Consider the following 13,220-nt stretch of genomic DNA (forward strand, 5'->3'; position numbering starts at 1 on the left):
GTGTTAATATTAGAACAGTGGTAAATCTCCTCAGCTCCTACAGTACACATTAGTGTTAATATTAGAACAGTGGTAAATCTCCTCACCTCCTACAGTGCTCATTATTGTTAATATTAGAACAGTGGTAAATCTCCTCACCTCCTTTGTGCTCGTTAGTCAGGTGCTGACACCATGAAGGATGTGGTAAATATATACAAATAGAAGCACCAACCAGGACACATTTCAGTAAACACACGGACAATGTAACTGCCCATAGAGACCAGAGGAATCACACCCAGCTCTTGATTGCGTATGTGGCTAGATCCATATTCATAAAGTACCAGAATTTAATATCAAAACATAATAAATCAAAGATATTCAATGTAGATCTGTGACTATAATGTTTCAATAGCCCCTGACTATGTAAAACAGAGTGAGGGTCATTTGATTGATCAATGAACACCCTGTTGCAGAATTTCCTCCAGAATATTCACTAACTCAAGAATAAGACCTGCACTGTGTGAGTAAATCTTACCAATTGGCGCTCTCAGTGCAGAATCTCGGCCGACGGGGACCCCTCTGGAACTGGGTTGTGGAGATCAGCGGGACTGACTGGGTTTCACTGGGCAGCTGTCTGTGTCACACCTGATGTGGAGTGTTTATTATAACACTCAGGAAATGCTCAATCCCAGAACTAACGGCTATTGTACTGATGGGGGAGGAGGGACTTGGTATCATGTTTAAAAAGGGAACGCTCTCCTGCTCATTTTAGTATATCTGTCTAACCCTCCTATTAATATTCTATTTCTTACAGAGCATCAGAATCTGGGAACGTCTGTCACCACAATTGCTGATGGTCCAAACAGGGGAGAAGATCCAAAAACTTCAACAAGAATGAGAATGGACACAGGTAGGTTCAGAAAATTATTTAAATGTCAATTGTGACAAGACAATTGGTCCGTATCACGAACAGGAACCTGCAGCTCACACAAGAAGAAATAACAGCACAGAAACTGTGTAGATAGAGGGAAGTGAGTGACCATCTAGAGGGACAGTGCAGTCACATGTGGAGGGATCTCCTGAGCACTGGAACTGTCCAATTGATACCTGGTGTTGGGGTCTGTAAGGTGGATGGAGACATTAACTCAGAGGATGGTCTTCCTGAGTAACAGCGTGAGACCGGGGAGCAGGTGGAGAAGAGGCAGGTGGGACACAGGAATAGGAGAGCGATAGTGGTGGGAGATTCTATAGTCAGGTGACTAGACAGTCTCTTGATCAGCCCTGAGCTGGTCCCAAATGATACGTTTCCTCCCTGGTGCCAGAGTGAAGAACATCCTGGAACAGGTGGGACCATCTCTCGGAAGGAAAGGAGAGCAGTGAATAGTCATTCTTGGAACCAGTAACACAGATAGAAATACGTTTATAGAGGGAATATTCAGACTGAGGCGGTATATCAAAAAAACAAGGATTCCAGGTATTGATCTCCGGATTGTTTTACACTGGGCCGCTTAAGGGAGGAAACATGAGGCAAGTGAATGTGTGGATGCAGGGCTGGAGCAGGCGGGAAGGGTTCACGGTCTTGGGACAGTGGAGTGAGTTCAAGGAGAAGGGAAGGGACAGTCACGGTCTGAACCGACCAACAGTGGTTTGACAGACTGGGTGAATGGAGCAGTGGGAGGGATTCAGTTGATATGACTGGAGGTTGGGAAATATCCGGACCTGAGACTAGAGAGTGGAATTTATAAAACCGTTGGAGGAGCAACAGAAGAGTTATGAAATTGTGAAAAATTATTCGCAGGAAAAAAGGAAGGGGGTTTTGAAGTATTGAGAGTTAAAGCCAATTGGTAATAAAAAAAACCCGAAGAAACGAAAACGGGTCAACATTCCAAAAAATCGGAGTTATGGTTGAGTTTTTTTTCTGTGAATCTACAAATCATTCCAAACACATTTGAAAATTCAGAAGCATAAGAGATGTGATCAATATCTATAAGACAGGGTTTGGGTTTTCACAGGACTCAGAGCGAAATGTTCCTGGTTACAACATTTTGAGTTGAACGAAAAATAGTTCTGGACGTCAGTATTAATAAAGGGTTCTATGACAGAGCTTAGATAATTAAAACATGCATTTATATAGCGCCTTTAATGTAATAAGACGAACCGGGGCGCTTCACAGGAGCGATTATCAAATAGAATTTGACAGCGAGTCAAATAAGGAGATAATAGGACGGGTGACCAAAAGTTTGGTCAAAGAGGTAGGTTTTAAGGAAAATATTAAAGGGGAACAGAAAGGTAGAGAGAATGAGAGGTTTACTACATAAGGATGTTCCAGGGAGCTGTATTAAGATAGAATCCATATGCACACAGTTCAGCAATAGGAAGGGAAATAGCACAATTCTCCGTGGGTTTTGCAGGCCAGCAATCAGTGGAGGTGAGATAGAGGGGGAACTGGGGGGAAACTAGTTGTGGATTAAGTTTTGGAGGAGATACAAAATATTTCCTTTAGTTTCTAAAAATGATGGTGGAAGTGAAAATGTTGTTGCACTGGAGGAGGATATGGGACCACAGTTAGAGATAACTGTAGAGAAGGATTTGGATCTGAGAAACATCGCCGAGGTGGATAAATCACTGGGCCCAGAGATAACACACCCGAGGCAGTTAAAGGAATTCAGAGAGGAGATAGGAGGGACCCTGATCACAATTTCTCAATCCTCGTTTGTTTTTAAAAATATCCAGGTGGACTGAAGGAGCCCAAGTAATGTATCTGTTAAAATAGGGAGAGAGGGTCTCCGTCAGTAGTGGGAAAATTCCTCGAATCTGTAATTCCAGTTCGAAATAGTGAACATTTAGAGATACAGGAGATGATCGGGGGAGCGGGAACTGATTCGCTGCAGCTATGTCGTATTTGACAAATTTGATACAGCTTTGTTGAAAGGTGACTATATGGATCGATGGGATGTAGAACATGCGGTGTATATGGGTTTTCAGAAGGTGTTTGATAATGTGACTCACAGGAGTCATCAACCGTTTGTTATAAGAGGAAATGTTGCCGCTCTGATAGAAAGTCGATAATGTGTTTAGTTTTCTCCATTTTTGTTCACAGATCCGAACACTGCAATCACTGAGTTCCTGACAATGTGCGACGGTTACCAACTGTTCCAGTTGACGAAATTCTACCGGGACAGACTAGAACAGGCGATTGAAGAAGGGGTGGACGGAATCAGCTCTTTGTTAACATACGAGAAGAATTTCAGTGGGCAGGAACATCGGGTAAGTGCGAGGGACACAGATTTTTTTTTTATTCGTTCACGGGATGTGGGCATCGCTGGCGAGGCCAGCATTTATTGCCCATCCCTCATTGCCCTCGAGAAGGTGGTGGTGAGCCGCCTTCTTGAACCGCTGCAGTCCGTGTGGTGACGGTTCTCCCACAGTGCTGTTAGGAAGGGAGTTCCAGGATTTTGACCCAGCGACAATGAAGGAACGGCGATATATTTCCAAATCGGGATGGTGTGTGACTTGGAGGGGAACGTGCAGGTGGTGTAGTTCCCAGAATGAGTCTGGATTATTTAAACATCAGAGAACGAACAGGATATCAGATCTTAGAATCATAGAATGTGACAGAAGAGAAACAGGTCATATCGGAAAGAAATTGATCAAACTGAAAATACGTGAATCTGAAACAATGATACAAAGAGGTGAAAATACCCAGTGGAACGGTCAGTGTCTGTACACAGGACAGGGGAACGTTTCGGGTATAACTCTTGTGTGGACTGAAAACAAAAAGGAAACAGTTGAAGTGGGACGGGGAAAGTGAGGGATCAATATATTCATTGTTATTGTTTACAGAAAGTCGTTGATCTCGTGGAGAAGGGAAACAGGGCGGACAGTTCCAAACTTCTCCTAAATCTGGTGATGGAGAAAGGCTCTCAGGCCCGAAGGGTGATGTGGGAATCCTTTGTGAAAATGCACCATGCGGTACCAAAGTTGGACAAAATACTGAAATAGATGCAGGAACTTGGTACGGTAAAATCACACACTGAATTCAATTTCAGATTGAAACAATGCAGAATTTACTATAATATTACACAGATCGGATTTCATGAAAGCTCATTGATTTAAACAGGTCCTGATCCATTTGTTTATATGAACATCAGACTTGGTTCATCTGAAATACCCAGTCACCTGAAAGGTAAGTGATGAAATTGGGATTTCAAACTGTTTATTTCACTTGTGAGAATCAGAAAGTTTGACTGTCGTCATTTATTAGAGATTGTCACAATCTGGGAATCAGAAATTCAAGGGCTGGGGAAACAGAAATTAACCTCGTTTAGATTTGTCATCAATACTCAACTATTCTGCGTAGATTCAAATTACAGTTCATAAGATTTCTCAATTATCCATGAATATGTGGAGGTTGCATTATTTCACTTAATCCAGCTGCTGATCGTTGTCACTTGTGAAATCCCCATACACACCTGGCAGGATCCTGATGCACTGTGAATTCTCACTCACACCTGGCAGTATCCTGATTCACTGTGCATCCCCACACACCCCTGGCAGTACCCTGATACATTGTGAATCCCCACACACACCTGGCAGGATCCTGATACACTGTGAATCCCCATACACACCTGACATTATCCTGATACGCTGTGAATCCCCATACACACCTGGAAGGATCCTGATACACTGTGAATCCCCATACACAACTGGTAGGTTCCTGATAAACTGTGAAATCCCCATACACACCTGGCAGGATCCTGACACACTGTGAAATCCCCACACACAACTGGCAGGATACCTAAGTGCCGTCATGACATTCTGGACTCACAAGTAAAGAGCAGTGCCTTGAGACGGATGCTGTGGGTCACCTGCTCCCCGAGATATCTGACCCACCATCAACTGTAGGGAAATTGGTGGAGAAATGCAAAACATTAAAAATGATTTCATTTCACAGCACAAAATGAGACAAATTGTTCGGTCTGATCTGAGAAGATGCACAGATGTTCACACAATTGATCATGAATCCGTGGAGAAATGTGAGGGAAAGACAATGTTCAGGGTAATTAGGAGGTTTTGAGCTGGCTCCACAAAGGCAGTGAGAGAGAGAACATATTCTACTCAAGGAATAGTCCTTTAAATCAGAGTCTTTTTAGACCGAATCGAATGAGTAATGGCAGTGAAAGGGAGAACTTATTCCACTCAAAGAATAGTCCTTTAACTCAGGATCTTTTTAGACCCAATGTAATGACTGATGGCATTGAAACAGAGAACTTATTCCACTCAAAGCATCGTCCTTTAAATCAGCGTCTTTTCAGACCCAATGGATTGACTAATGGAAATATAATTCAATTTCCCAAACCTGCATTAGAGGAAATTCAGACCAAAATGAAACAACGGAGTGCAATTATTAGGAGAACAGTTGAATTGAACCGTGAATGTTTTCTGCTCTAACTTTACTCTGAGTGGGCAGTCGTTCGAAATCTACTTCTAATCGGTGATATGAAAGGACTGTTCGGAAAACACATTCAATGTAGGTGTAACACTGCTGAAAATGTGTTCACAATTTCTGAAACACAATACAACAGGAGAATGATTCGAGACAGGAAAAGGTCATTTGATCCAAATATGCCTGTCCCTGTTAGAAAGATGACCCCACCTGCACCTCCTCTCAGTGAATTCACAGAAACTCTTCCAATTGTCTCTTCACCCCAATTACACTGCCCCTTTAGTGTCATTCCCTGGTAACTGTGTTCCCTGATGTCCGACACATTGGGTGAAAAAATTACTCTAATTTCCATTCTTATTTCTGACTTTCAATTTTCTCCGTTATTAATTATTTTGCTGATTGTGAGCCTGTTTCCTGCACTAATGTTGGGAATTCCATTGAAACATTTCAATACCGAAGTCTCTTGCTGAAACAAAATATATCAAACCCCCACACCCTTCCCTCGACCAATACTCCAATACCTTAAATCATCTTTCTGATTCACCTCTGTACCTTCAGAATTGCTGTAATCTTTACTTGTGCTCAGGTGACAATAGAACTACTAGTAACACCCCAGATAACCAGCCCGAGTCCAGTTTCTAAAAGCTCCCACAACACAGAGGTTAAACAGTGGAACTTCTGTCCATTCACAGTCTGTCGCTCTCCCAGTGCCCACAATATCCCAGATAAGCTGCCCAATGTCTGATGCAATAAGAGTGGAACTTCTGTCAATTCACAGTCGGTCCCTCTCCCAGTGCCCACAATATCACAGATAAGCTGCCCAAGGACTGATGCAATAGGAGTGGAACTTCTGTCCATTCACAGTCTGTCCCTCTCCCAGTGCTACCCAATACCCTATTTCCCATTTCCACAAAAGGTCAGCAACACCGACAGTTTCATAGATTGATCCATTAGAACCTCCACTGTTGTATAACCAGAATCACGTTTCGATTATAATGAGATGTCCATAGAACAGGGCTGGGCTGATAGTGTTAATCATCAAAGGGAAAATATCACCTTCATCGAAATCTCCATGTTCAGTAAATATTGGAATCAAGTGAGGATTTGAAACGTTTATCAGCCATTATTCACTTTCAAGCGAGGTTTTCAGAAACTGAGTTTAATTTCCTGCTCGCACCTCTATTGAAGCTGTGAATTAAATCGCGGAACATTTTAATGAATTTGTTTTTATGTCAATACAACTAAAATTGAGAACTACATTCTGTCTGTTCTAATTGAAGATGTTCAACAGAAACACAATGAAACACTTCAGGTCCAAACTGAAACACTGAGAGTGAACACGATCCTAATAAAGGAGAAGGTTAAGATTTTCCAGCTGGTCACTCTATACACTGAGCTAACGGTCATTTCTACTGTTCGAGATCGGACGCTTGTGGAACATGAACTTCTGGCAAGAGGCCGAAACCATGAAGAGTGGAGAGAGAAACATCTAAGGAGAGAACTGGAAAAAATCCGAACTGATCAATTGTTCCAGAGCAGTTTTTCCCGGAGAAAATCCAAATCTGGGAGTTCAGCAGCAGTGAGTGGAGTCGCGGGGATTGGAAAAACAACAATGGTACAAAAGATTGTTTATGACTGGGCCACTGGGAAAATATACCCACACTTTCAATTTGTTTTCAGTTTTAAATTCCGGGATTTGAACGCTATCAACTGTAGAATAAACCTGATGAATCTGATACTGGATCTGTATCCTTACTTTGGGAATATTCTGGGAGAGCTCTGGAAGAACCCAGAGGGATTACTGTTTATATTCGATGGTTTAGATGAATTCAAGGACAGTATCGATTTTGCTGACAATCGGAGAAATACAGAACCTCAGTACATGTGCACAGATCCTGAAGACTGGTGTGAAGTGTCTGACATTGTGTACAGTTTAATACAGCACAAGCTGCTCCCAGGATGTTCAGTGCTCGTGACCAGCCGCCCCACTGCATTACATTTATTGGAAAAGGCTGAGATCAGTGTCTGGGCTGAAATCCTGGGATTTGTTGGTGAAGAACGGAAGGAATATTTCAACAAGTTTTTTGAAGATCAGGTGGTGGCAGCAGCTGTTTTCAAACATGTGGAGGAGAACGAGATCCTGCACACGATGTGTTACAACCCTTCCTACTGCTGGATCCTCGGTCTGTCACTGGGTCCCTTCTTCACACAAAGAGACAGGAAACTGCAGCGAGTTCCCAAGACCATCACCCAACTATATTCCTACTATATTTACAACATTCTGAAAAACCATGGCCGAGAGATTGAATCCCCCCGTGATGTGTTACTGAAGATCGGTGAGATGGCCTTCACAGGAGTCTCCGAGAAGAAGATTGTGTTTGGAAATGGAGATTTGATCAAGTACAATCTGCAACCTTCCCAGTTCCTGTCTGGGTTCATGATGGAACTTTTGGAGAGAGATGAATCTGCCCAGAGTGTAGTTTACACATTCCCGCACCTCACCATCCAAGAGTTTGTAGCCGCACTCGCACAATTCCTGATTCCAGATCCAGGGGACATCCGGAAACTCCTCAGTGAAGCCCACAGGAAGGAAGATGGGCGATTTGAGATATTTCTCCGTTTTGTTGTTGGTCTCTCCTCCTCACAGTCAGCTCGGCCCCTGGAGGAGTTTCTGGGTCCATTTCTTCATCAAACAATCTGCGGAGTGATTGACTGGGTGAAGGAGAAGGTTGAAGGAGAGACTGGAAACACAGAGAGTGAAACTGGTAAAAAGAACCTCCTGAACACATTCCACTACCTGTTTGAGTCTCAGAATCAAACACTGGCTCGGGTCACAGTGGGATCTGTGGAAACACTTACATTTCATGGATTGGGACTGACCCCGATTGACTGTGCGGTGCTGTCTCATGTCATTGGACTCTGTGATACAATAAAACACCTCGATCTACACCACTGCTCCATTCGGTGTGAAGGACTCCGGCGGCTGGTACCCGTACTGCACAAATGCCAGGTGTTGAGGTAACTGTTCATTTGTCTCCAGCTGTTGGGCCAATTTTGAAACAGTCACGGATTGTATTGTTGCTCCGCAATGAAGGGAAACAAACAGTTCAGTTGAACCAGGGAGAAGCAAATTCAACACAAATATGACAAATGATAATAGCATCGGTTAGTAATTCCCTAAGGATTGAAGAATCTAAAATGGATTCTGATGAACACGTTAGGATTTTACAGTCTTTATCCGATCAGTAAATACAGGTCACTGAAAGAGTGATAATTGAATTGCAATAAATGATATTTATAGCTGCAGCAGTCTGTGTGTCGAGTCATCCCACCCACTTACCGAGGTGTGGGGGCTAGTGACGGTCACCGGACTGTCAACATGTGTAGGAGAGGGAAGCAGAAACACCAAACATTCAGTAACAAAGAGCAAAACACAGATTTCGGGCAGTCAACCGTCAGTGGGCGAGCTGAGCTTTCCCGGCAGGACGTCGGTCCGTCATGTTAACTCATCAATGACATAGCCCTTCACACTCTCCAATACATCCATCATCTCTTCACCCAGCTGGCAGCACACGTGCCTCTGAGTCAGACGGTCGTGGATTCAGGCCCCTCGCTCATTAATCCAGGCCGAAAATTCAGTGGGATTTGGGAACTAAAATCTGCTGGTCGAAAGGTTGAAATCGAACGGGTTGTGGCGTTTTCGCCCAGGAGTATAGACATACACCGGCCAGCGGTGGGGCCTCACACACAGCGGGAGGCTCCTGGGTTAACCAAGGGGCAGTGAACCAGGGAATTTCCCATAATCTGCCCCCTGTGTGTGAGGTCCAGCTCGGGGAGGGAACTTCAGAAAATTCCCCATAAACTGTCGGGCCCGTTAAACCTAAAATAAATGTGGAGCCATTTTAGTGGGAATAAAGAGAGAGCCTCCCCTCCCCTATAAACTAGGAGTACAGGGACATTTAAAACTTGTAACGGGACAGAATAAATTCTCCTTGTCACATGAAATCCTGTGGGACGGATTTTACAGCAGCCATGAGCGCCGTTTCACAATATAACTCACTCCGAGATATTGTACAGATTAATATAATACTGCATAATGTACAAGAAATCACCGCTTTATCATTTAATTCGGGGAAAATCATCACATTCCCATTAAATCTGGGCTTTAAGAAGCAGCAGAAATGAGACACGTTTCCCCAAACATGAAGGGACCGTCCAGGAGGGTAATTCTGATCATCAGGGAATGAGACCGGACTGAGGGACATTTAAAGGCTTCACACAGACAGCACTTTATTTAATAAATACATTTACTGACAGTCCGTGAATATATGGGCCGTTGGACAGAGTGAGATTCATTGTCAGTGACAGGGAAATCTGGTTATTAATTTCCTGAAGATTTTTCAATTGTTTCCTGTAATATCAGAGAAATTGTATCAGATCGGGGATTGGATTCAGTTTGTTTCTCACTCTCTGTCTGTTTGTGTTTAGACTGGGGAGGAATGAACTGGGAGATTCAGGAGTGAAACTTGTGTCTGCGGCTCTGGGAAACCCGGACTGTAAAATACAGGAACTGGGGTAAGTACTAGACTGTGTGAGATTGTGTTTATAATAACCGGATGTCTCCCACCGTATATTAATGTCAGTATAAGCAATCATAATACAAATAAATACTGGGAATTTACTCTCATTCCTGTTATCTCTGCTTGTCTCTCTCTCTCTCTCTGATCTACAGGTTATGGGATAACGATCTCACAGATTCTTGTACCGATTATCTCTCCACCGCTCTCAGTACAAACCGGTTACTGACGGAGCTGAATCTGGGTAAGAATAAACTGGGAGATTCAGGAGTGAAACTATTGTCTGCGGCTCTGAGGAACCCGGACTGTAAAATACAGAAACTGCAGTAAGTATCAGACTGTGTAAGAATGTGTTTATAATAACTGAATGTCTGACACTGAACTTTATTATTAGTACAAGTAATAGTGTTATTAATAAATACTGTACATATTATTAGTGTCAGTAATAGTGTTACGAATAATAATTTACAGTGTTTATTAATATCAGTAACAGTGTTATTAATAAGGACTGTACAATTTTATTAGTATCAGTAATATTGTTATTAATCAACACTGGGGATTTACCCTGATTCTTGTTATTTCTCTCTCTCTCCGATCCCCAGTCTGGATGATGTCGGTCTCACAGATTCTTGTACCGAGGATCTCGTCTCTGCTCTCAGTACAAACCGGTCACTGACGATTCTGGACCTGGGATTAAACTCCTTCACAGACCGATCTGTCCCCGCTCTCCGCTCCCTCATACTGACCCGCAGGAATCTGAAGCGGATCTGGTGAGTGTTTGTGTTAATGTTTAATGTAATAAATAAAGTATCACTGGGATTCAGTCCCTCTTATGGGTAATATTTGTCAGTAATTATTATTGAAATATTAACCCCAGTCTCCCTGTTATTTACACTGTTGTTCAATCTGTTTAATTCCTGTTGAATCTTTAATCTGTTTCAGGTTGAGGGGGAATCGGTTCAGTTCAAACGGAAAGAGACACCTGGAGTCACTGCCGGAATCCAGACCCGGACTGAGTGTGGGAGTCTGAACATTTCAATTTCCAACCATTTCTGGTCTCATGAAATGAACATTTTTGGCCGATTCTCTGTCCCTCCCCTTTAACTGGCCGCGCTCCAGGTTTAAATCCGAACGGCCCTTTAACAGGTTCCAGCTCGAGCTGAGCGAGCGTCGTCTCCCATTGTGACGTCAGAGGCCCAGCGACAGGGTCACGAGACTCAGTCACCCGGTCCCACAGCGCTGATTCTGCCGGATATCCGGGGCTGGATGGTCCCCAATGGGGCATTGGGTCAATGTACAGACAGGAAGGGCCCAGGGTGGGGCTCAGTCTGGGCTGCAGTGGGACACTGGGTCAATGTACAGACAGGAAGGGCCCAGGGTGGGGCTCAGTCTGGGCTGCAGTGGGACACTGGGTCAATGTACAGACAGGAAGGGCCCAGGGTGGGGCTCAGTCTGGGCTGCAGTGGGACACTGGGTCAAAGTACAGAGAGGAAGGGCCCAGGGTGGGGTTCATTCTGGGCTGCAGTGGGACACTGGGTCAATGGACAGACACGAAGGGCCCAGGGTGGGACTCAGTCTGGGCTGCAGTGGGACACTGGGTCAATGTACAGACAGGAAGGGCCCAGAGTGGGGCTCAGTCTGGGCTGCAGTGGGACACTGGATCAATGTACAGACAGGAAGGGCCCAGGGTGGGGCTCAGTCTGGGCTGCAGTGGGACACTGGGTCAATCTACAGACAGGAAGGGCCCAGAGTGGGGCTCAGTCTGGGCTGCAGTGGGACACTGGATCAATGTACAGACAGGAAGGGCCCAGGGTGGGGCTCAGTCTGGGCTGCAGTGGGACACTGGGTCAATCTACAGACAGGAAGGGCCCAGAGTGGGGCTCAGTCTGGGCTGCAGTGGGACACTGGGTCAATGTACAGACAGGAAGGGTCCAGGATAGGGTTCATTCTGGGCTGCAGTGAGACACTGGGTCAATGTACAGACAAGAAGGGCCCAGGGTGGGGCTCATTCTGGGCTGCAGTGGGACATTGGGTCAATGTACAGACAGGAAGGGCCCAGAGTGGGGCTCAGTCTGTGCTGCAGTGGGACACTCGGTCAATGTACAGACAGGAAGGGCCCAGGATGGAACTCAGTCTGGGCTGCAGTGGGACATTGGGACAATGTAGAAACATGAAGGGCCCAGAGTGGGGCTCAGTCTGGGCTGCAGTGGGACACTGGTTCAATGTACAGACAGGAAGGGTTCCAGGATAGGGCTCATTCTGGGCTGCAGTGGGACCATGGGTCAATGTACAGACAGGAAGGGCCCAGGGTGGGGCTCATTGTGGGCTGCAGTGGGACACTGGGTCAATGTACAGACAGGAAGGTCCCAGGATGGGGCTCAGTCTGGGCTGCAGTCGGACACTGATATTTGGATTCGGTACTTCTGGGTGCCTCTCCCAGTGACGAGTCAGAATCTGGAACGTATCCCTGTGCACTGTGCCTTCAGCTGCCGAGGCCCTAAGCTCTGGAATTCACTCCCTAAACCTTTCCACCTCTCCGCCTCTCTCTCCTCCTTTACTATGCTCCTTAAGAACCCCCTCTTTGACCAAGCTTTTGACCACCTGTCCTAATATTTCCTAATGTGGCTCAGTGTCAACTTATGTCTGATTGCTCTTGTGAAGCACCTTGGGATATTTTACTACTATAAAGGCGCTATGTAAATTTAAGTTGTTGTCCGTGTGCTGTGTTCATAAAACTCCACCGTTTGCTTCAGCTCCGGCCTGGTCTCCTCATTATTTAAAAATAAAATTACTGGTTTTCGTATTTTGAAATATTGAATAAAGGTTCCTGGAAACTGCATCACACATCCTCCAACTGGTACCACAGATGTGACCGGTCGGTCTATTAACCGGGTGGGTCTTGCGCGGGGTGGGGGAGCTCAGCTGGGACTCCACAAAATGGCCGACCGACATGCGACGTAAAATGGCCGCAATGCAATTCAAAATGACTGCCATGCAACTTTTGGAAAATGGCCGCCAAGAACTAGCCAGCAATATCAAGAATGATATTTCACTGAAGCAGTCCATTCGGCCCTTCGTGCCTGTGCAGCCGCTTTGCAGCTGGTCCCATTCCTTTCCCCAAACCGAACAATTTGTTCCTTTTCAAGTATTTATCCAATTTCCTTTTGAAAGTTACCATTGAATCTGCTTCCAACACACTTTCAGGCAATAAATTCCAG

The 13,220-nt window shown here is 44.8% G+C and overlaps 1 pseudogene; it reads left to right on the plus strand.

Annotated features, from left to right (window-relative positions):
- The first annotated feature begins 1,131 nt into the window (after window positions 1–1,131).
- Window positions 1,132–12,209, plus strand: LOC137313348 (NACHT, LRR and PYD domains-containing protein 3-like; annotated as a pseudogene).
- The last annotated feature ends 1,011 nt before the right edge of the window (window positions 12,210–13,220 follow it).

Source organism: Heptranchias perlo, unplaced genomic scaffold, assembly GCF_035084215.1.
Source record: "Heptranchias perlo isolate sHepPer1 unplaced genomic scaffold, sHepPer1.hap1 HAP1_SCAFFOLD_47, whole genome shotgun sequence".
Taxonomy (NCBI): Eukaryota; Metazoa; Chordata; class Chondrichthyes; order Hexanchiformes; family Hexanchidae; genus Heptranchias; species Heptranchias perlo.